The 5,222-nt window shown below is 30.6% G+C and overlaps 1 long non-coding RNA gene across 1 annotated transcript; it reads right to left on the bottom strand.

Moving 5' to 3' along the window:
* Nucleotides 1-595: 595 nt before the first annotated feature.
* LOC132922039 (uncharacterized) lies at nucleotides 596-2,808 on the bottom strand. The gene is made up of 2 exons (XR_009660981.1): nucleotides 1,862-2,808; nucleotides 596-793 (listed from the first exon to the last, which is right to left on the bottom strand). It is a non-coding gene; the product is annotated as an uncharacterized LOC132922039 (long non-coding RNA).
* Nucleotides 2,809-5,222: the final 2,414 nt, after the last annotated feature.

Below are 5,222 nucleotides of genomic sequence, written 5' to 3'. Positions count from 1 at the left end.
AAATATATAAATGAAATAAAATTATATTATAAGTTTATTATTCTTATTAAAAATGTATCTGTCTCCAGAAGCCCATTACTTCTAAAAATTAATTTATTTCAACGTTGAGGGACATATTATATATACATATAAAAATAGCTTTTTTTTAATAAACTGAAATATAATAATTATTTACCAAGTATTATATAATACAACAATAACAATGATGTTAATAATTGTATTGTATACCTACTTTTTATTTATTATTATTCGGAATTTGTGTGTATATATAATTTCCAATTAAAAAAAAATTATAATCATATCAAAAATATAAATTTGTTTCGTTAATATATTATATACTTTTTAGTTTTTGACTGTAGACTATTTCCCAACATCGCGTATTGAACGACTATTTATATTTTTCCAACTCAATTCTATCGCTCACCTTCTTGGTGCTTTATAATTTTTAATTTCTCGATAATTATTATTACAATAATATAATACACCGTACGTCGACGATCGACAGACGACAGTGCATATTATTACATATTTACATAATATACAGACAGACTAATAATACAAATTAAAAAAAAACGCATATTATGAATAAAAAATATAAATATAACAAAATAAATATATATTGTAATCGAGATTATAGTACAAAATTAATCTAATTTATATTATTTAATACTCATGTCGCTGTGATGACATAATAAATTATCATTTTATTTCGTCATGGTCATTGTATTGCGTTGTGGTCTTTTTGTAATACAATTCGGGATTCGCCATTTTGGTCATCGTTCTGGACATCATCCTAGTTAACGGTAAGATTATGATTAGATTCGTTTAAGTTTATACGTTGTAGTATAATACTGGTATAAACTATAATACCTAATTCAGGTTCTGAGCGAAACTAGGCATGTATTGATGCTCAGTGGCGTAAATACCGGGTGGGCAAGGTGGGCAACCGCCACGGGCCCACAACTCACGATAGGGGCCCTAGTCTAAGCAATAATATGTAATAATCTATATTTTATATTAAATTCCAAATTTCACAAGAGAATAAAAATATAAAAATAATATTATTTTGATATACATTTTTTTTTTCAAGTGTATATACTGTACAACTATCGTGCATATTTAAATATCAGATTTCTATATAAACATTTTTTCTTTCAATAAAAAGGTTCTTTCATTTAATTAAATACGTTTGTTATTACTAATTTTAATAGTTAGCAAATAGTTGTGTAAAAACCAAAATAACTTTTATTTAGTTTAATATTATTGTAACATAAGTAGGTATAATACGATTTATGAGTATGAACTAGCTTGACGTTTTTAACTCTGTTAGTTAACATTATATTATTATGTGTGTCAATAAGTATGTAGTATTTTTGTCATTTGAATTCCAATTATTAAAAAAACAATTGTAGGGAAGGGTATTTCAGTCTTGATCCTATGTTTGGGCGTAATTTTAATATTTTCCCCGGAAGTAAAAAATCTAAGTTCCGCCTCTGAATACATATGAATGTACGGTATACTATACATATTATAAATAAACGTACACTCAGCCTTTGCATGATGACAATAACAAGAGTAGGATGGATAAATTATATAAACATAATACGTATATATATATATAATACAATATAAAACATATCTATAAGTATATTATTCTTTTTTTTGTATAAAACGCATTCATTAATATATGATATATTCTATTTCTTGAGTTGTGTACAACATTATATAATAATAAAGTGGCGAAGGAAAAAATTATCATATTTTTTGTAAACACGCATACAACTTTTATAGGACGATGTAACGTACACAATTTAAACTAATTGATGGGAAAACAAACGAAATTAGTCAATATAATATGTACCGCAATGCGAGTTAGTTCCTCTTGAAGGCCGGTTGTGCTGGCAGCTTCCGGGTTCCAAGTCTGCTTATGGAGCTTCGCTAGCCGATATTGTTGGCGAACAAGCGCCATAGCCTTTTTCTTACTCTTCAGGAAGTTCCTCGCTAGCCGCACCTCCCTCCTCTTCTCCTCCGGCGGTGTCCTTACCCCTGACCACACGTCAGGTAAGTCCAGCCAGCCGTCCTCGTCACGGTGTTCACGGACTTCTAATGGCCCGGCGGTGAAAGGTCCAGCGGCGAAGAAAAGGTCGCGGCGAAATATGATACTATATTATTTGTAGATAATATATCCTTTCAATTATTTTATGTACGAGAAAACAATGCCAAGTACAATTCCAATTCCAACGCATAAAAAATACACGATGTTTGCTGAATCACTCAGAATCTGGAAATGCTTGAAAGGTGAAAACTAACTGAATAACCTGAAATGAACTTTTAAATAAACAATAATAAAAGACATTTGTTTTTTTTATACATAGACACCTACCAATATATCATAGAGATTAATTTACTAATCTCAGTAGATAATTTAAATTTATATATTTAAACAGGGTGGGCAAGTGGGTATTGCTCTGCTGTATAGTAGAGATGGTGAGTAGGTCACTATTAGGTATAATGGATATGTTAAATTTGAATACAACGACAGGTACCATTGTATACGAAAAACGAACTTGGACGGAGATGATTTGTCTGTCTAGAATAATTAATAATTATATTATATTATATTATTACCTATAAATTGTAACATATAGTTATTTCACGCCATTACATAAAAAATTAAATTTCATACGCTCATAAATTGTTTTCTATATTGATGCTTCAATTTCTTTTTACTGTTATTTGAAGAAAACGTTATGGAGAACCTTGTATTAGGTATTTATAACTTTGTATTTTTAACCTTAGGTATAAATCACAAAAATGTTATGAATTTTCAACTTCAAAATTCCTTGCAAATTTTTTCGATGTTGACATATTTCGTAAACATTTGAACTTTATTAAATGCTTATAAATCAAAATTGTGACTAACAATTATTGTTTTTTTTTTTACTAGGATAAGTATAACTTATAATAAACCTTAAAAAAACCTTAGAAATATCATAAATTTCAATTTTTTAACAGTTTAATGACTTAAATAAGTCAAAATATTTTGAAAATTTAATCGTAAACAGATAACGCTAATATGAACATTTTTTGAAAATTTTAAGTATTTACAATGATTCGTTTTTGAATTACAGCAAAATAAAAAAACTACTGATCATTTTTTACTTTTTATCTAACTATACAACATTATTCGTTTATGAATACGTTTTCAGATGTTTAAAATGAGTTTGTGCCTGTATATATAATTACTTTGTAAGCACTAATTACAAATTTGAAATATAATTAAATGGATAAGTATTTTATTATTAAAACGCTAAAACGAAATAAAAAAAAAAATTATGCAATTGTAAATCTGAATTAAACCGTCGCGTGCTCGCGATTGGCAATTTATTTAGTGCTCGTAATAAGTGATAACAAATCCTCGAAAGAAGATGACGTTGGTCAACGACGCGTGTCGCCGAACCACTGACATACACCTAGTCTTCCAGTCGATCGCGTAACCGTGTTGCAAGTGCCATATTTTTAATTTTACATTCCGAGCTAATTCGTTTTACACCGGTGTATTTTATTATGATATTGTTCCGCGGGCCGACGACGCGCGGAACAGCCCGTCACCACAGCCCGACCCGAGACATGTTCGATTCGCCCCGCGGCGCAGTGTGTAGGTCAGGCGTTTAATGCACTGCCGATGATATGAGATGATGCGTGTGCACGACGACGATTTTCGCCGTACAATAATATTATATTATGTTATGAGGTACATATTATTATACGTACGCGGTCGGTCTGTGACATACAACGCACAAGACGTATATCGTTGGAATCTCGGTTCGCGGACGGTCGGTCGGCAATCGATACGTACACCGTCGTGGACGCGGTGACGGCGGCGTCGGTGACTCAGAAAACCTGTATGTCCATCGAGAGTAAAATTCTGGGAACCTTTCCTGTTTCCAAGGTAAAGTCTTTCGCTCCTATAATAGGTACGTGCATATAATATATATATATAGACACCGTGTAGGTTATGTATTTTATCGTTATTACTTATTATTATTTTTTTCAACGCGAAACGATTTGCAATATTATTTACCGATTTTTACGCGTACGAACAGTACTCTCCAGTAGTGCGATATCTATACTGCCCCGTAGACCCGCCTGCTCTGCAGCAATCGTCTACTATAATTTAGTTTTTTACCCGCCGAAAGTCGGTCGTACTAAATAATATTAAACTATAATATTGTTTATATTATAAGCTGTCACAATGCGGCCAGTCAACCTTCGACAGTTCTAATAATTTCGTTCGGCTGCTCGTAAATTAACGGCCAAACATTACACCTCGAAACCGTGTATTGGCAAATTATTTTATTCGTAGGCACGTGATATTATATTATGCTATTATGAAGCAATATATATATATTATGGCGATGCTGTAACGTCACGCGGCGTGCGACGAAAAGTATTTAGAATGTCGACCGTTTTTGTACTTTATTAATAATGATATGTAACGATGGCGGCAATAATGATATAATATTTCAATAAATATATTGGTTGCAATATTATACTATACCACACGAAAACGAGTTATCGGTTAATTATTAACTACAATTTATTATTATACAGTTACATGGTGATTTCAATCATTCGTTTTCTATTTCTCCAACACGTTATCACACATCTTCATCTTCTAGTTCTTATCACATTTTAATGCGATAACGTGTAAAACTGCTTATTCTTATGTAATTTAATTAAAGTTGAATAAATTAAAACATTTTGAGCTTATTTTAAGCTTATTCATTTTTAATAATACCTACCCATAAATTATAAAATATTATAATTATGATTTATATAAGTATATATAATTCTCGATAACCAGGACTAATCACTTTTGTTTTTGAATTCTGATAAATAAGTTTTTAAATACTAGGTATAATACATTTCTTTAGGGTTCCAAATAAAAGTTTTTTATTTTCCAGAAAACCTTAATGCTTAAAACACAAACTTTAGTCCGCATTACCATTAACGATCATTAACTGTTAACTTTAAACTTGAAGGATTTGACAAGCTTATTATAATGGAGCAACGATATTTCGAAACAACAAAAAATAAGTAAAACGACACGTTAAAACTGTAATCATTATTAGTAAGTTATTATTACCCTCTTAAGCGAACTCCGACAGAGTCATTTACTCGTTTATCTTGCACAACAAAATAAACACTATACCCGACAA

Source organism: Rhopalosiphum padi, chromosome 2 (genome assembly GCF_020882245.1).
Source record: "Rhopalosiphum padi isolate XX-2018 chromosome 2, ASM2088224v1, whole genome shotgun sequence".
NCBI lineage: Eukaryota > Metazoa > Arthropoda > Insecta > Hemiptera > Aphididae > Rhopalosiphum > Rhopalosiphum padi.
This window is presented reverse-complemented; position numbering and strand designations above follow the sequence as displayed.